Source organism: Peromyscus maniculatus, chromosome 2 (assembly GCF_049852395.1).
Source record: "Peromyscus maniculatus bairdii isolate BWxNUB_F1_BW_parent chromosome 2, HU_Pman_BW_mat_3.1, whole genome shotgun sequence".
Lineage (NCBI taxonomy): Eukaryota > Metazoa > Chordata > Mammalia > Rodentia > Cricetidae > Peromyscus > Peromyscus maniculatus.
In genome coordinates, this window is record NC_134853.1 from 42,388,711 (window position 1) to 42,408,893 (window position 20,183).

General features: G+C 40.0%; 1 pseudogene; it reads right to left on the minus strand.

Annotated features, from left to right (window-relative positions):
- Window positions 1-1,128: 1,128 nt before the first annotated feature.
- On the minus strand, window positions 1,129-10,881 carry LOC102927311 (charged multivesicular body protein 7 pseudogene; annotated as a pseudogene).
- Window positions 10,882-20,183: the final 9,302 nt, after the last annotated feature.

Genomic DNA, 20,183 nt, shown 5'->3' on the forward strand with positions numbered 1-20,183 from the left:
ACATCCTGGCTCAGGCCCCCTGCCTTGAGTGCTGGATATAGGTAAAATGCTTTCCAGACCCTAAAATGAGCCTGCAGTGAGTGTCAGGCTCAAGTAACAGGAAATGTGGCACCATGTGGCTTGTTCCAGAAAACACACATAAGTTATGATGGGGCCAAAGCAAAAACTTAGCTTCTTTTACACTGTGGGGTTGACTTGGGTTTCTCCTGCTCAGGTTCAAAAGACAGATTAACCCTTTCCCCAACCCCATCAGCAGATGTGCTTCTGCCTAGGATGGAAGAGGTTATGACCCCCAACGACACAAGCCATCCCCGCAACTGCCATGACCCTGAACCATTCAGAGCACGAACACCTAGAGAATTTGACAAAGCATGTAGAGAAACATCTTGTGGACAAGGTTTCTCCAGACATTCAGCTGTTAGGTCTCTGAGTAAAACTTGTTTGACTCTCGCCGGGCGGTGGTGGCACACGCCTTTAATCCCAGCACTCGGGAGGCAGAGGCAGGCGGATCTCTGTGAGTTCGAGGCCAGCCTGGTCTCCAAAGCAAGTTCCAGGAAAGGCGTAAAGCTACACAGAGAAACCCTGTCTCGAAAAAACAAAACAAAACAAAACCAAAAAAAAAAAAAACAAAAAAACAAAAACTTGTTTGACTCTCATTCTTAATTCCAACAAAGCAGAGGACAGGGAAAAGTTTAAATGGCATTGCAGATAACAAAATTTTGTTTTAAAAACCTCAAGAGTGGAAGACAGGGCTGGCTCTGATGGGCAAAGCTGCGAACCTTTCACCTTCACTGGCTGGAACGAAGCTGGTGGGTGAAGACAAACCTAACGGACCCAATGGCGAGAATTGCAGGCTATCAGAGACGACGGTCATACACAGAATTGTATAAATTGTGGCACTATAAAGACGAGAAGGGAGGTCCATGACAGCAGCTGGGAGCACACCTTCACAGCATGGCTTCCAGGAGCCGAATCTGTCCTGTCAGGAGTGGCAGCATCCAGATACTTTCAAGTGGTTCTTTCCTCCTCTTAACAACTTCTCAGTGGGTCTCATTAAAAAACTATGTACACACACAAGGCTGTCCCTCTTTTACACGAGGGTCCTTCCCTTGAATTCCTGCAATAGCTTTAGAAAGTCGGCTCCAATTGCCTTTTTGGAGATTTACTGCTTAGGACCTGCAAACCTTCTTCTGATAAGGACAGTTTCTCAAGTTCAACCTTAAGTTCAGCACCGAAGATCTTAGGCTTAGGCACACTATTGGTATAAAGTGTCTTATAGGGGTTGTTGAGAAGTTCCAAAGGTTCTTTCGTGGTGTCCTGAAGGATGATGTCCAACTCCTTCTCCAGTTCCTCACTGGCAAAATCTAAACCATTGGTTACCCTGCCAGCCAGTCTGAGAAACTTCATCCTGCATATCACACAGCTCCAGGATCTGGTCCATAAGGCTCTCTGCCTTCTCCACTGTGACATCCCTCATGGAGATTTTCAAGGCTCCTACACCAGCTTGGTAAGCATTAAAAACCAGTTGGTCTTTCTGGGAAGCATAGATGCGATCCAGGATGCCTTGAACAGTGTCCAGCTTGGCGTGTGGGTCCTCAATGCGTTTCTCTGTCCTCTGCTTGGCCTTGAGAGACCTCAGTGCCAACTGCTTCTTTCCAGCTCGGCATGCTTGGCGGGCTTCCTCTTTGCACCTCTCAGATTCTTGGGATAAAGACTCAACCTTTCGAGAGAGAAGCTGCTCACTCTGCATCAGCTGGTAGACCCCAATATCCACATCGTTGACAGGAGACAGAATCTTCTCTCCATTCTGTTCCAAGACCGTGACTCTTCTGCAGCTGCCGCAGCACCGGGTAGAAGGTCCTCTCGTCTGGGCAGGAGTGACACACTGAGTACTCAGCTCTGACAGGGCCACCCCAGGGTGGGAGGACAGGGGCAAGTTCTGGTACAAGCGATAAAACTCCTCAGCCTTTTCCTTAAGCAGCTCCACAGTCACGAGCACCTCCTCAGCTGGAACTTTGTTATCCCCCAGCATATTAAAAAGAGTTCACTTGAGGGGCTTCAGCTGGAAGACTCCAACAACCACCCAGGAGATCCAGCTGTTGTCCACACTGGCCATAAAAGTCTGATTCTTGCTGCAGCTCGCCTCGACAGCCGGTCCTGCAGCACCGTGGCCAGCCCCACTGGGACACTGCCCTTGCGGTGGAAGGCCTTCTGCAAGTCCCGCAGACTCGGGCCCACTATCCCTTGGCGGTGTCTATGGCTCAGCATGGCGCCCAGAAGCCCATCCTGCTGTCCCAGTAGGTGCTGTTCACCTCGCGACTCCTCTTGAAGGCGGAGAACAGGAAAGACATGAGCTCCTCATCCTCCTCCCACTCGGGCGGCAGAAGGCCTGCCAGGTCTCCCCCCAGTTGGGGCCTGGGCCACTCGCCCCCGGGGACCACATTGGAACCCCAGCCCCGCCAAGACACCGAACACAAGCCTGGCTTGGGTCCCCTTCTGCCCCAGGTCCCTCTCTTACAAAACACTCCTAAGGACAGAGGCCATACTCAGCAGTAGGTGACCAGTACAAAATGAATTCAATGGCACTTTTGAAAGCTGCTTGTCTCTTAATGATTTGTATGGACATTATTTTTTCCTTCCTTCCTTCCTTCCTTCCTTCCTTCCTTCCTTCCTTCCTTCCTTCCTTCCTTCCTTCCTTCCTTCCTTCCTTCCCTCCCTCCTTCCCCCTTCCCCCCTTCCTCCTTTCCTCCCCTCCTTCCCTCCTCCCTTCCTCCCTTCCCTCCCTCCTTCCCTCCTTCCCTCCTTCCCTCCTTCCCTCCTTCCTTCCTTCCTTCCTTCCTTCCTTCCTTCCTCCCTTCCTCCCTCCTTCTCTCCTTCCCTCCCTCCCTCCCTCCTTCCTTCCTTCCTTTCTTCCTTCCTTTCTCCTAGTAGTTTGTTTGCTTCATCCTATTCCAGTTTGTTTCTTTTTATCTTACCATATTTTATTATCTTTTAGATGCTAATTTGTATTCTAATAAGAGAGAAAGAGAAAAGTGTGAATTTGAGTGAGTGGTGAATTGAGAAGGATTTGGAAAGAGTTGGAGGAAGGGAAACCATAATTAGACAATATTGTTTTAAAACATCTAGTTTAATTTTTTTCTATAGACTATATTTTGAACATGTTCCTTCCCATCCCCAAACTCCTTCCAAATTCTCCTACATTCCTATCCATGAACTTAATGTTATCTCTAAAAAACAAAATAAAAATCAAATAAATTCTTCACAATTCAAAACAATCAAGAAAAGAACAAATAAGACCCAAACAACAAGTAAAAATGAAACAGAAAATCCCTCCAAAAATCATGGATGAATGGGGTTCATATAACCAGTGACATTCCTTTGGAGAAAATGGATTTCCCTTTGCTAGTGGGTAATAATTGCAAATAGCTTCTTGGTTAGGGAGGAGATTTTGTGTCCACCTCTCCTTCTCTTTGCTGGGATTTGCCTGGTTTGAACATGTGCAGGTATTCTGCTCACTGCCACAGTCACGGTGAGTTCATTATGTGCATCCGCTATTGTGTCCAGAAGACACCATTTCCTTGGAATCATCCATCAGCTGGCTCTTATAATTTTTCTGCTTCCTCTTGTATATAGATCCTGGAGACTTGAGAGGAGGGGTTTGATGAAGTCATCTCATTTAGGACTGTGTGCTCCAAATTCTCACACTCTTGGGACATTGTCCAGTTGTGGATTTCTATGTTAATTGCTATCTATTGCAAGAAGAAGCTCCTCTGATGTGTGCTGTGTGAGGTACTAATCTATGGGTATAGTAGTATGTCATTAGTAGTCATTTTATTACTACATTCCTTTCCAGAATAATAGTAATAGGTTTTCCTCTAGGACCATGACCTTTATAGTCTCAGGTTCTTCCCTCATTAACAGTGTCAGGTATGGGTTTTATCTGATGGAGTGAGCCTTACATTGATTCAGAAAGTATTTGGTTACTCCTGTAATATTTGTGCCAGTATTTATTATATCTTGCGGCCTTTAATCTGGATCTCAAGAAGGGAAGACACACCCTAAATACAGATCATTTGAGCTGGAAAAGCTCACCTCCTCTTGCTCTTGCCTTGCTCTTTCTAACTCTTTCCGGATTTCAAAAAAATATTGAAGACCAGCTGAGACACCCAGCCTCATTGACTAAGCAACTACTGCATTCTTGCACTTTCCATTCACAGCTAGCTATCATTGGATTAGCTAGACTGCAGCCTGTAAGTCATTTATATATATATATATATTCTACAAGTTCTATTCTAGAGAAAGTAACTAATGCTGATTTTGGTATAAGAAGTGGTTTTAGAGCAAGAGAAGTATAAAGATGAATCTTTTAAGTATCTGGAATAGGCTTTTCAATTTGTCAACACCTATAATTATCAAAGTCTCTCCAGTTACTGAAGCCTCTCCTAGGAGCTCAGAAACACTAAAAACTCATGGTGTGAACTATTTTACAAACTTAAAGAGATAAGTGAACTGATCTACCAGATGTGGGCTGCAACAGATTTGTTTACTCTTTATATGAAACTTTTGACAGTTTTGGGAAAATAAGGAAAATGATGATGCTGGTCACTTATGCTTAGAATCTCTGACAAATTGACAAAGGATAGGGATGAACTTAGTGATAAAATTGACATGCCCAGATGAACTTAAACAGTCTAAAGGTTTCTAAGTGTGCTCTGGAAGAGAATCTTCTTTTTAAAAAATTATTTTGTTTATTCTTCTCTTATACACTACATTGTGAACACAGTTCCCCCTCCCTCTACTCTTCTCAACCCCCCCACTTCCCCTCTCCTCAAGATCCATTCTTCCTCCATTTCCCTTCAGAAAATAGCAGGCCTCCCAGGGACATCCACTGAACAAGGCATAACAAGTTACAGTAAGACTAGGCAGAAACCCTATAGACAAATTTCTAAACAGTCTTAGTAAATAAGAAACACAGAGCCAAATACAGAGAATATATCCAAAGAGATCAGAGTAATAACCATGACTAACTTTAGTTTACCACCAGAAGTAGCTTCCCCAGAGAGAGACCTTCTTCCTGTCTGACTTGTCTTTTTATTGCCTTTCTGTTCTGCCTTCTCATTGGCTCTAAACCCAACCACATGACTTCCTCGTCACTGCCTGTCTATACCGACCTCCAGGTCTCTATGGTTGGTACTGAGATTAAAGGTTTGTGTCATTATACTTGGCTGTGTCCTTGACCACCCAGAGACTCTGCCTGCCATGTGATTGGATTAAGGGCTTGTGCTACCATCGCCTGACTCTGCTAATGGTTGGCTTTGATCTCTGATCTCTAGGCAACTTTATTTATTAACATACAAATAAAATCACATTTCAGCACAAATAAAATATCACCATAAAACCCTCATATCAAGGCTGAACAAGGCAACCCAGTAGGAAGTAAAAAGGTTCCAACAGCAGGCAAAAGAGTCAGAGACACTCCCTATTCCTACTGTTAGGACTTCCACAAGAACATCAAGCTACACAACCATAACATATATGCAGAGGACGTAGCTCAGACCCATAGAGGCTTCATGATTGTTGCTTCAGTGTCTGTGAGCCCCTATGAGCCCCACTTAGTTGACTCTGTGGGCAGTTTTCTCCTGGTGTCCTCAATACTTCTGGCTCCTATGATTCTTCCTCCCCTTCTTCTGTGGGGTGCCTTGAGTGCTGCCTAATGTTTGGCTGTGGGTTTCTGTATTTGTTCCCATCAGTTGCTGGATGAAGAATCTCTCATGATGATTGGGCTAGGCACTGATCTATGAGTATAGAGAAATATTATCAGTAGTCATTTCATTGATTTTTTTTCCCTAGACATGTTTGTTTGGTTCTATCCTGGGTCTCTGGACTGTCCAGTCTCTTGTTCCTGACCATGCAGCTAGTGTCAGGTATAGGCTCCCCGTCATGGTCTGGCCTCAAGTTGGACCAGGCATTGATTGGCCACTCCCACAAGTTCTAAGGCACCGTTACCCTAGCACATCATGCAAGCAGGACAAATTGTAGGTCAAAGGCTTTGTGACTCTTCATGATTCTAGATGCTGGATTGCAGACCAAGTAAGAGTTCTCCAGAGAACCATGCTGGACTGTACCTCACCTCTCCTGGATCCTATAACTGACCCCTTTATTGGTTGTAAGTTACCCTGAAATAAACCTCTCTTAACTACCAGATAAACTATGTGGAATTGCCTTGTTAATTGCCGCTATATATAGCTGTGTAGGACCAGCTGAAATCAAGAATAGTGATACCTCCAATAGGTTTTGTTTTTGTTTTTGTATTTTTTTTTTTATTGTACAGGGTTGTTTTAACTACCTATTTTGTTTTCTGTTTTCCATATGAAGCTGAGTATTGTCCTTTTAAAGTCTGTAAAGAATTGTGTTAGAATTTTAAGGGGGATTGTGTTGAATCTGTAGATTGTTTTTGGTAAGATGGGCATTTTTTTTACTATGTTAATCATACCAATCTATGAGCATGGGAAATCTTTCCATCTTCTGATATCATTTTCTTACTTCAAAGATTTGAAATTTTTTGCCATACAAGTCTTTCACTTGCTTGGTTAGAGTTACAACAACATATTTTATATTATTTGTGGCTATTGTGAAGGATGTTGTTTCCCTGATGTCTTTATCAGCTCATTTGTCATTTGTATATAGAAAGACTACTGATTTTTTTTCAGTTAATCTTGTGTACAGCCACTTCACTGAAGGTGTTTATTAGCTGTGGGAATCAGCTGTGGGAGTTCTCTGGTAGAATTTTTGAAATTGCTTATGTATACTATCTGCATACATTATATACATATCATCTGCAAATGATACTTTGACTTCCAATTTGTATCCCCTTGATGTTCTTCAGTTGTCTTATTGCTCTAGCTAGAACTTCAAGTACTATATTGAATAGATATGGAGAGAGTGGACAGCCTTGTCTTGTTTCTGATTTTATTGGAATTGCTTTGAGTTTCTCTCTGTTTAACTTGATGTGAGCTCTAGGTATGTCCCTTTATCCCTAATATCTCCAAGACTTTTATCATGAAGGGCATTGTATTTTGTCAAAAGCTTTTGCAGCATCTGATGAGATGAGATGTGGCTTTTTTCTTTCAGTTTGTTTGTATTTCATTGACTGATTTTCATATCTTGAACCATCCCTGACTCTCTGGGATAAAGCCTACCTGATCGTAGTGGATGCTCTTTTTGATAAATCCTTGGATTTGGTGTGATTATTTTATTGAGTATTTTTGCATATATGTTCATGAAGGAAATTCATCTGTAAATTATTTTTCTTTGTTGAATTTTTGTGTGATTTGGGTACCAGGGTGACTGTGGCCTCATAAAATGAATTTGAAAATGTTCCTTCTGTTTCTATTTTGTGGAATAATTTGAGGAATATTGGTATTAGCTCTTCTTTGAAAGTCTGGTAGAATTTTGTGGTAAAACTGTCTGTCCCTGGGCTTTTTTTGGGGGGAGGGGGGGTTGGGAGACTTTTAATGACTGCTTCTACTTTCTTGAGGATTGCAGGTCTATTTAAATTGTTTATCTGACCTGTTAAATTGTTTATTTAACTTTGGTGAGTGATATCTAGAGAATTATCCATTTCATTTAGACTTTCTAATTTTGTGGAGTACAGATCTTTAAAGTATGAGCTAATGATTCTTTGGATTCCCTCAGTGCCAGTTTTTTTTTTTTTTTTATGTACCCCCTTGTTTCTGATTTTGTTAATTTGGATATTCCTTCTCCACCTTTTCTATCGTTTGGATAAAGGTTTGTCTATATTGTGGATTTTCTCAATGAACCAACTCTGTCTCATTAATTCTTTGTATTGTTCTCTTTGCTTCTATTTTATTGATGTCAGCCCTCAGTTTATTTGCTGCCATCTCCTCTTTTTGGGTGTGTTTGCTTCTTTTTTTGGAGCTTTCAAGTGTGCTGTTAATTTGCTAGCATAAGATGTTTCCAATTTCTTTATGTAGGCACTTAGTGGTATGAACTTTTCTCTTAGCACTACTTTAATTGTGAATTCATATTAATTGAATTGTAAGAAGTCTTTAATTTATTTCTTTATTTTGCCTTCACCCAGTAGTCATTTTGGAGAGAGTTGTTCAGTTTCTGTAAGACTGTAGGCTTTCTGTTGTTTCTGTTGTTGCAATCTAGCTTTAATCTGTAATGGTCTTATAGGACACAGGGGTTTATTTCAATTTTATTGTATCTCTTGTGACTTGCTTTCTGATTGAGTATGTTGTCAGTTTTTGAAAAAGTTCTGTGAAGTGCTGAGAAGAAGGTATATTCTTTTGTGTTTGGGTGAAATGTTCTGTAGATACTTGTTAGGTCCATTTTGTTTATAATGTTTGTTAGTTCCAATGTATCTCTGTTTAGTTTTTGTCCAGATGACCTGTCTATTGGTGAGAGTGGGTTATTGATGTTTCTCACTATCAATACATAAGGGTTGATATATGATTTAACCTTTAGAAATGCTTCTTTTACAAACATGAGTACCTTTGTGTTTGAAACAAAGATGTTAAGAATTGAAAGATCATCTTGGTGGATTTTTTTCTTCCATACCTCTTCTTTACTTTTGGTTTTAAGTCTATTTTGTTAGACATTAGAATGTCTAAACCAGTTTGCTCCTTAGGTCCAGTTGCTTGGAAAATCTTTTTTCAGTGCTTTACTCTGAGATAATCCATTTTTGATTTTGACATACGTTTCTTGCCTGTAGCAGAAGGATAGATCTTGTTTTTGTATCCATTCTGTTAGCCTGTGTCTTTTTAATTAGAGAATTGAGTCCATTCATATTGGGAGATATCAATGACCAATGATTGTTAATTCTGGTAATTTTGTTTTGTTTTGGTGGTGATAGAGTGTATGCGCGTGTGCGTGTGCGTGCGTGCGTGCGTGCGTGTGTGTGTGTGTGTGTGTGTGTGTGTGTGTGTGTATCTTTCCCTTCTTTTGGTTTTAGTGGTGTGAGATTATTTATTTCCTATGCTTTCATTTGTAGTTTTCTTTCTAATATCTTTTGTAGGGCTAGATTGGTAGATAGGTATCATTTGGATTTGACTTATCATGGAATATTTTGTTTTCTCCATCTATGGTGATTTTTGCTGGTTATAGTATTCTGGAATGATATCTGTGGTCTCTTAGAGTCTTCATGATATCTGCCTGGGCCTTTCTGGCTTTTAGAATCTCCACTGAGAAATAGGGTATAGTTCTAATAGGTCTACCTCTATGTGTTATTTGCTGTTTTCCCCTTGTAGCTTTTAATATTCTTTTTTTTAATATTCTGTATGTTTAGTGTTTTGGTTATTATGTGGTGAGGGGACTTCCTTTTCTAGTCTCATCTATTTGGTGTCCTATATGCTTCTTGTACCTTTATAGGCATCTATTCTTTAGGTTAGGAAAATTTTCTTCTATGATCTTGTTGAAAATATTTTCTGGACTTTTCATATGGGAGTTTTCTCTTTCCCATTCTTTGGCTTGGTCTTTTCATAATGTCCCAGATTTCCTGGATGCTTTGTGCCAATAATTTTTTTTAGATTTACCATTTTATTTGACCAATCTATTTCTTCTATAGTATCTTCATTGCCTGAAATTCTCTCTTCCATCTCTTGTATTCTGTTGATCTATATAGTTCCTGTTTGCTTACCTAGATTTTGCTGTTCCAGAATTCCCCCCAGTTTGTGGTTTTTTTTTTTTTTTTTTTTTTTTTTTTTTTTTTTTTTTTTTGTATTGCTTCTATTTCCATTTTCAGGTCTTGAACTGTATTATTCATTTTATTCCACTGTTTTTTTCTTGGCTTTCTTTATGGAATTTATTCATATCCTTCAATTTTTTGTTTGTCTTTTTCTACAATTTCTTTAAGGGATTTCTCACTTCTTTTAAGTTGTTTTTCTAATTTTATTTCACATACATTTGTGTTTTGCCTGCATATATGTCTGCATGAGGGTGTCAGATCCCCTAGAACTGGAGTGACAGACAGCTGTAATCTACCATGTGGATGCTTGGAATTGAACCCACATCCTCTGGAAGAGCAGCCAGTGCTCTTAACCAATGAGCCATCTCTGCAACCCTTATTCACTTTTTCTTTAAGGATCTCTATCATCTTCATAAAGTTGATGTTAAGGTTATTTTCTTGTTGGAATATTCAGGGCTTGCTGTAGTAGGATAACTGGGCTCTGTTGGTGACATATTACCCTGGCTTTTTTTGATTGTATTCTTACACTGGTGTCTAGGCATCTCAGTTTTGACTGAATATAGCCCTAACTGTCAATTTCTGAGTTTGTCTTTGTTGGATAGTTGTTTTGTTCTTTGGTTTCTGTTTCCTTTATGGTCTTCTGGACTGTGTGTCCTGTGGTTGAGCAGGGATTTTCTGCCTGAGGTGGGGACTGGTGTTCTGGCAGTTGGTGTGGCCTCTGGTCGAGCAGGGAGTCTCAGCCTAACTTGGCAGCTGGGACAAGGTAACAAAGAGGGAAAGAATTACTGGGAATGGGGGGGTGGTGGTACCAAAAAAGTGGGGGAGGTGTGTTGGTAAACAGTCTACCTGGACTTTTGGCAGCTGGCTTGGCCTTTGGTGGAGTAGGAGGTCTCCACCCATGTTGGAGGCTGTGACACAGTGATGAGGAGGGAATTAGCATAGTGTGGTGGTGGGTACTGAGAGAGTGGAGGTAGTCAGAGTGTAGGCAGCTTACCTGTTCTGGCTGTTGTGGCCTGCACCTGAGAATGGGTTGTCCTGTCAGCCTGTTTTCTTATATAACCCAGGACCACCTCAGGGGTGGAACCACACACAATAGGCTGGACCCTTCCACGTGAATCATAAATTGTAAAAGTGCCCGACAGAGTTGCCTGCAAGCAATCTGATGGAGGCATTTTCTCAGCTGAGATTCCGCTTCCCAAATGACTCTAGCTTGTGTCATGCTGACAAAACAAAACAAAATAAAACAAAACCAAAACCAAACAAAACCAAAATCAAACAAAAACCCCCAACAAAACACATGTCAATATGAACATTTGCCAAAAGAGGGCAGTGTTCACCTACAATAGACTATAAAGAGCATGGGGGAAAAAATCACTGCAGGAAAGGATGAACTTAATTTGCCTTAAACCTTAAGGTTTAAAACTTGATAAAATTAGCTCTTCAGTCTCTAGGTAGGTCTTCCAGTCTGCTTATATGGAATTCAATATCCCATTTTTTCCCTTTGCATATATATTTATGGTGTGTTTATATATATAATTATATATTAACCTATAAAATTATTTATGTATAAGATATATAATTAAACACACCATAAATTATATATATGTATATATTACATATAATTAAACATGCCATAAACAGAAAGCTTTAGTCTTTAAACATGTTTTTAAAAGTTAAAAATAAATTGCAATAAACAGTGTTTAACTCTAAGTCATATTTTTTTTCAGAGTTAGCTATTGTCTTACACTTCTGCAGAGAGACCACTATGCTGGTGATTCCATGTAGCCTACTGGTGACTGCTTGAAGGCCGGTCAGCCAGTGTCATTGCTCATAGGCTTACACACATGCTGTTAGGTGTTTCCTCTACAAGCAAGGATGGAGCTCATGTGTTTTAACAGACAACTATTGATCATTAATAATGAAAGAAACAAACATGTTGCCAGTTTGACTCAGATGTGAGTGGGTGAAATGTGTGGCTTTCTGGAGTAGAATAGAAGAAATGAAACATTTTTTTAAAACATGGTTTGTAGTAAAGGAGGAAACATGCATCTAGATCAACTAATTATAACTGCCTGCTCTTTAGAATTTGGTAATGTTACCATATATAAAGGAGAAAAGCTCTTCTGTGTGGGTTCAATAAAAAAATAAATTGAGCTTCAAAAGAACAGCTAAGGGCTAAGAGGCTGGATCTTGCATCAGAAGTATAGCAGAAGCAACTTTGGGAAAATTTGGTTTGCATTTCTCTTCCTGAAGATGGCTGAACTGCTGTGTTCACAGACCCATACTCTACTTTCCCTTCTACTCCATTGGCCCCAGGGTTCCTTTATCCTGAGGGTGGCTTCCCTGTTCCCAAACTTGTTTCAGCCCAGTCCTAGCCAACATAAGAGCTTCTGTTGGTGGGGTTGCTGTTCCTTATGGACCCATGGCTATGACTTTCCTGCCTAGCATTTGATGGAAGAATGAAACTCAAAGTGCTGGACTGGACCACTTGCTTTCTCTTGTTCCTCTGGTGCTTGCCAGTGCTGTCTTGTCCCTGTGATGGTATCTTTGCATTCATGAGCACCACTGCAGCAAGCACTGGACTAGTGGTTCTCAACCTTCCTCATGCTGTGACCTTTTAATACTTCATGTTGTAGTGATCCCCAACCATAAAATTATTTTTGTTACTGCTTCATAACTGTAATTCTGATACTGTTAAGAATCATAATAAGAATATCTGGTATGTGGGGTATCTGATATGAGACTCCTCTGAGAGGGTTGTGTTCAGTCACCCCAAAATGTCACAAGCCATAGGTTGAGAACCACTGCATTAGACATTGAACCACGTTTATCAGGTACCTCAGAAGAACCCAGCCCTGTAAGTTACCCAGACTTAGTGACCTTTTCTATGTGTACAGCATTGCTCCCTGTCAGCACCAAGGCACTCCTCTGATTCAGGGCTGCTGATGTTCTCTTTCTCCTTGCCTTCTTGGAAGAGACTTTCACCTCCAAAAAATAGCTTCATGATTTGACTCTGTCAGCATCAAAAATGTGATTTGATGTAACTATATTTGTTCTAGATATAGTTGTTTTTTCTAGCACCTTTAAGAACTTACCACAGAAAACTCTCATTTTCATTCTCAGTAACATTTCTGCAATATATTCTTGATTTATTCCTTTATATTTTCTGTTCCCAAATCCTTAAGCCTCTCAGTTATTTCAGCATGCATCTATTCCATTTGGAAAGAATAAATTTAACTTGAAAATGTAGTACCAGTTAACAATATGTGAACTGTATCTCCTAGGAATGGGATGTGTTTGCCCTCAGCAGACCAACAAATGGCCTTGTAGACTTCTGGTTGCTTAAAAGCCTTGTTAGACTAGTCAGCACGGAGGAGATGTTAGAAGGCTATAGGATAAAGTGTAATACAAGAGCCAAATAAATGAATTCAGATTGACCTCGTCATCTTTAATATAGGAAAAATAGCCCTCTATAATTTAACTGTTATTTAAATTAAATGTCTGTTAGATAATTAAAGAACTAGAAGGTTAAGTCTGCTGTTACAATTTGCAAACTTTAAGCTACAAATAAAAAATAAATAAATAAATAAATACTGAGAGACCATGTTGGGTTGGTGTCTTCTGGCCCTGTTTATTCCAGCTGGCCTCAGTGCTGACAGCTTACTCTAGGTCAAAGCAAAATATCCTTCTCTCTGGAATTCAGAGATACAAATGTTTAGTAGAATCACTAGACTTTTCAGTTGTAATCATAAAAGGAGGATATTACTTGCTAATTAAAAGTCCAAGTTGCCTAGAAAATGGTATACATGGTCTGTAGATTTTCAGTGTTATAAAGTGTTTTGCTAACTTTAATGCATGTAAATATCACCTTCACAACTTTAGCAATGGCTTCTCAAGATCTCTCTTCAGGGACATCCCTGACACATGCCTGGCCTCAACAGAGGCCTTAGTCACAGAGTCAAATTCCATAACACTTTTCTTCTATCCCTAACTCTAAAGCCAGATCCAAATAGCCAAAATTGCTAACTTCTAAGTTATGTGGTTTCTGGGGCTGGAACATGGCCCACTTGTTCAATTATATCTTTATCAACTTTCTATTTTTGATGGTTACCTTCACTGCCTAAGCTTGGCTGTCCTTGAACTAGCTCTGTAGACCAGGCTGTCCTCAAACTCAGAGATCTACCTGCCTTTGCCTTCTGAGTGCTGAGATTAAAGGTGTACACCACCATACTCAGTTCTAAGCTTTTATTTAATTAGTTTTTACAAGCTGGAAACTTAGCTGAGTGGGATCTTGCCCTGATGTCATCATTCCTTTTATTCTATTTCTTTTTTAATAAATATTTTTTAAAATTAATTAAATTTTACGTATCAGCCATGGATTCCCATCCCCCCTCCTCCCACTCCCCAGCATTCCCTCCCAATCCACTCTCCATTCCTACCTCCTCCAAGGCAAGGTCTCCCCTGGGGAGTCAGTCCAGCCTGGTAAATTCAGTTGAGGCAGGTCCACTCCTCACCCCTCTCCCTGCACCAAGGCTGAGCAAAGTGTCTTAGCATAGGCCCTACGTTCCAAAAATCCAGCTCATGCACCAAGGACAGGTCCTGGGGGCCTCCTAAACAGTTCAAGCTAATCAACTTTCTCATTTATCCAGAGGGCCTGGTTCAGTTTCATGGGAGGTCCTGAGCTATTAGTTCACAGTTCATGTGTTTCCACTAGTTTGACTATTTGTCCCTGTGCTTTTTCCAATCATGGTCTCGATATCTCTTGCTCATATAATCCCTCCTCTCTCTCACCGATTGGACTCCTGGAGCTCCACCTGGGGTTTGGCCATGTATCTCTGAATCTGCTTCCATCAGTCACTGGATGAGAGTTCTATTATGACAGTTAGGGTGTTCGGCCATCTGATCACTAGAGTAGGTCAGCTCAGGCACTCTCTCGATCATTGCCCTTAGTCTATAGTGGAGGTATCTTTGCGGATTTCTGGGGACCTCTCTAGCACTCTGTTTCTTCCTATTCCCATGGTGTCTCTTTCCTTGTTTTCCCACTCTGTTCCTGATCAAGCTGGGACCTCCCGCTCCCCTAAGTTCGCTTTCCCCCGACCCTTGCCCCCCATTACCCCCACTCACCCCCAGTTTGCTCATGTAGATCTCATCCATTTCTCTGTTGCTGGGTGATCCCTGTGTCTTTCTTAGGGTCCTCTTTACTACGTAGCCTCCCTGGAGTTGTGAGTTGCAGTCTGGTCATCCTTTGTTTTATGGCTAGTATCCACTTATAAGTGAGTACATAACATGTTTGTCCTTCTGAGTCTGGGTTACCTCACTCAGGATGATATTTTCTAGTTCCATCCATTTGCCTGCAAACCTCATGATGTCTTTGTTTTTCTCTGCTGAGTAGTACTCCATTGTGTATATGTACCACATTTATTTATCCATTGTTCAGCATGACTCAGTATAGACTCAGGACAGAGTCTATACTAGATTGTTTTGAGATTTTCTGTGCCAATGAAATTAATCCAAATATCTTCACTTTAGCCTCATGCAGAATCTTCAGATAATGTTCAAATGCAGCTGCCTTCTTTACCAAAATATCACAAGAAATATCTCTAGGCAACATACTAAAATTTTTTCTCCTCTGAAACTCCCTGATCCAATCCCCCACATTTCAAATTATTCTCAGCACCATTGTCTTCCATACTAGTATGGCCCATTTAGCAGTGCTTAAAGCATTCCACTGCCTTCTTAACTCAAAGCACCAAAGTCCAAATTCCTCCAAATAAAAAATAGTCAGGCCTATCACAGTAATACCTCAGTCCCAGGTACCAACTTCTATCTTAGTTATGATTTTTTTTTTCTGTCCTTGGGTCTGTCTTCTGATGGCTCCAATTTTGATCTATTTTTTTTGATATATATTTTTTATTTTACAGTATCATTCAGTTCTACATATCAGCCATGGGTTCCCCTATTCTCCCCCTCCCACGCCCTCCCCTTACCCCCAGCCCACCCTCCATTCCCACCTCCTCCAGGACAAGTCCTCCCCCGAGGACTGTGATCAACTTGGTAGACTCAGTCCAGGGAGGTCCAGTCCCTTCCTCCCAGACTAAGCCAAGTGTCCCTGCATAAGTTCCAGGTTTCAGATAGCCAACTCATGCAATGAGCACAGGACTTGGTCCCACTGCCTAGGTGCCTCCCAAACTGATCAAGCCAATCAACTGTCTCACCTATTCAGAGGGCCTGATCCAGCTGGGAGCCCCTCAGCCTTTGGTTCATAGTTCATGTGTTTCCATTCATTTGGCTTTTTTTTTCAATAATTGAGTAAAACTGAAATTTATTATATGCCACAGTTGTCCTAGGGACCTCCATGCTATATATATAGCCTCTATGGTTCTATGGGTTGTGGTCTGATTGTTCTTTATTTTATATCTAGAATCCACCAATGAGTGAGTACATACCATGGCTGTCTTTCTGGGTTTGGGTTACCTCACTCAGGATGATTTTTTCTAGTTCCATCCATTTGCCTGCAAATTTCATGCTTTCATTGTTTTTCTATGCTGAGTAGTACTCCATTGTGTATATGTACCACATTTTTTTCATCCATTCTTCCGTTGATGGGCATCTAGGTTGTTTCCAGGTTCTGGCTATTACAAATAGTGCTGCTATGAACATAGCTGAGCATGTATCTTTATGGTATAAATCAGCATTCCTTGGGTATATGCCCAAGAGTGGGATGGCTGGGTCTTGAGGTAGTTCGATTCCTAATTTTCTGAGAAACTGCCATACTGATTTCCACAGTGGTTGTACAAGTTTACATTCCCACCAACAGTGGAGGAGTGTTCCCTTTGCTCCACATCCTCTCCAACATTGGTTGTCATTGGTGTTTTTGATCATAGCCATTCTAACAGGTGTAAGGTGGTATCTCAGAGTCGTTTTGATTTGCATTTCTCTGATGATTAAGGATGTTGAGCATTTCTTTAAATGTCTTTCAGCCATTTGTAGTTCTTGTTTTGTGAATTCTCTGTTTAGCTCTTTAGCCCATTTTTTAATTGGACTGTTCAGTGCTTTGATGTCTAGTTTCTTGAGTTCTTTATATATTGTGGAGATCAATCCTCTGTCAGATGTGGGGTTGGTGAAGATCTTTTCCCAATCTGTTGGCTGTCTTTTTGTCTTATTGACTGTGTCTTTTGCCCTGCAAAAGCTTCTCAGTTTCAAGAGGTCCCATTTATTAATGGTTGTGCTCAGGGTCTGTGCTGTCGGTGTTTTATTTAGGAAATGGTCTCCGGTGCCAATGCGTTCAAGAGTGCTTCCTATTTTCTTTTCTATTAAGTTTAGTGTAACTGGATTTATGTTCAGGTCTTTGATCCACTTGGACTTGAGTTTTGTACATGGTGACAGATATGGATCTATTTGTAATCTTTTACATATTGACATCCAGTTATGCCAGCACCATTTGTTGAAGATACTTTCTTTGTTCCATTGTATAGTTTTGGCTCCTTTGTCAAAAACCAGGTGTTCATATGTGCATGGATTAATGTCAGGGTCTTCAATTCGATTCCATTGGTCCGTATGTCGGTTTTTATACCAGTACCAAGCTGTTTTTATTACTATAGCTCTATAGTAGAGTTTGAGGTCAGGGATGGTGATGCCTCCAAGGGTTGCTTTATCGTATAGGATTCTTTTAGCTATCCTGGGTCTTTTGTTTTTCCATATGAAGTTGAGTATTTTTCTTTCCAAGTCTGTGAAGAATTGTGCTGGGATTTTGATGGGGATTGCATTGAATCTGTAGATTGCTTTTGGTAAGATTGCCATTTTTACTATGTTAATCCTACCTATCCATGAGCATGGGAGATCCTTCCATTTTCTGATATCTTCTTCAATTTCTTTCTTTAGAGATTTAAAGTTCTTATCAAAAAGGTCTTTCACTTGTTTAGTTAGTGTTATCCCAAGGTATTTTATATTATTTGTGGCTATTGTAAAGGGTGATGTTTCTCTGACTTCTTTCTCAGCCCTTTTATCATTTGTGTATAGGAGGGCTACTGATTTTTTTGAGTTGATCTTGTATCCTGCCACTTTACTGAAGGAGTTTATCAGCTGTAGAAGTTCCCTGGTAGAGTTTTTGGGGTCACTTATGTATAGTATCATATCATCTGCAAATAGTGAAAGTTTGACTTCTTCCTTGCCAATTTGTATCCCTTTGATCTCCTTTTGTTGTCTTATTGCTCTAGCTAGAACTTCTAGTACTATATTGAATAAATATGGAGAGAGTGGACAGCCTTGTCTTGTTCCTGAATTTAGTGGTATCGCTTTGAGTTTCTCTCCATTTAATTTGATGTTTGCTGTTGGCTTGCTATAAATTGCTTTTATTATGTTTAGAAATGTTCCTTGTATTCCTGATCTTTCTAAGACCTTTATCATGAAGGGGTGTTGGATTTTGTCAAAGGCTTTTTCAGCATCTAAGGAGATGATCATGTGGTTTTTTTCTTTCAGTTTGTTTATATGGTGTATTACATTGACTGATTTCCGTATGTTGAACCATCCTTGCATCCCTGGGATGAATCCTAATTGGTCGTGATGTATGATTGTTTTGATGTATTCTTTGATTCGGTTTGCCAATATTTTGTTGAGTATTTTTGCATCAATGTTCATGAGGGAGATTGGTCTGTAGTTCTCTTTCTTTGTTGCATCTTTGTGTGGTTTGGGTATCAGGGTAATTGTAGCCTCATAAAAAGAGTTTGGTAGTGTTCCTTCTGTTTCTATTGTGTGGAACACTTTGAAGAGGATTGGTATTAGTTCTTCTTTGAAAGTCTGGTAGAATTCTGCACTGAAACCATCTGGTCCTGGGCTTCTTTTGGTTGGGAGACTTTTGATGACTGTTTTTATTTCTTTAGGGGTTATTGGTCTATTTAAATGGTTTATCTGGTCTTGATTTAATTTTGGTATGTGGTATTTATCCAGAAAATTGTCCATTTCTTCCTGGTTTTCCATTTTTGTGGAGTACAGGTTTTTGAAGTATGATCTGATGATTCTCTGGATTTCCTCATTGTCTGTTGTTATGTCTCCCTTTTCATTTCTGATTTTGTGAATTTGGGTGCTCTCTCTTTGCCTTTTGGTTAATTTGGCTAGTGGTTTGTCTATCTTGTTGATTTTTTCAAAGAACCAACTCTTTGTTTCATTGATTTTTTGTATTGTTCTCTTGTTTTCTATTTCGTTGATTTCAGCCCTCAATTTGATTATTTCCTGGCGTCTATTTCTCCTGGGTGAGTTTGTTTCTTTTTGTTCTAGAGCTTTCAGTTGTGCTGTTAATTCATTGGAATGGGATTGCTCCATCTTCTTTATGTGTGCATTTAGAGCTATGAATTTTCCTCTTAGCACTGCTTTCATAGTGTCCCATAAGTTTGGGTATGTTGTACTTTCATTTTCATTGAATTCTAGGAACTCTTTAATTTCTGTTTTTATTTCTTCCTTGACCCATTGATGTTTCAGGTGGGCATTATTTAGTTTCCATGAGTTTGTGGGTTTTCTATAATTTTTGTTGTTATTGAGTTCTAACTTTAAGGCATGGTGGTCTGATAAGATACAGGAGGTTATTCCAATTTTTTTGTATCTGTTGAGATTTGTTTTGTGTCCAAGCATGTGGTCAATTTTTGAGAAGGTTCCATGGGGTGCTGAGAAGAAGGTATATTCTTTTGTGTTAGGATGGAATATTCTGTAGATATCTATTAGGTCCATTTGAGTCATAACATCTGTTAGGTCCTTTATTTCTTTGTTAAGTTTCAGTCTGGTAGATCTATCTTTTGGTGAGAGTGGTGTGTTAAAATCTCCCACTACTAATGTGTGGGGTTTGATGTGCGTTTTAAACTTTAGTAGTGTTTCTTTTATGAATCTGGGTGCTTTTGTATTTGGAGCATAAATGTTTAGAATCAAGACTTCATCTTAGTGGATTTTTCCTGTGATGAATATGTAATGTCCATCCTGGTCTCTTTTGATTGATTTTAGTTTGAAGTCTATTTTATTAGATATTAGGATAGCTACACCAGCTTGTTTCTTAGGTCCATTTGTTTAGAAAGCCTTTTCCCAGCCCTTTACTCGGAGGTAGTGTCTGTCTTTGGAGTTAAGGTGTGTTTCTTGTATGCAGCATATGGATGGGTCCTGTTTTCTTATCCATTCTGTTAGCCTGTGTCTTTTTATAGGTGAGTTGAGACCATTGATATTGATGGATATTAATGACCAGTGATTGTTAATTCCTGTTATTTTTTTGGTTGTGTTGTGTTGTCCTTCTGTGGTGTATGTTGGTGTAGGATTATCTATTGCTTGATTTTTCATGGATATGTTTAACTTCTTTGGGTTGAATTTTCCCTTCTAGTGCTTTCTGTAGGGCTGGGTTTGTGGACAGGTATTGATTAAATCTGGTTTTATCCTGGAATATTTTGTTTACTCTGCCTATGGTGATTGAGAGTTTTGCTGGGTATAATAGTCTGGGTTG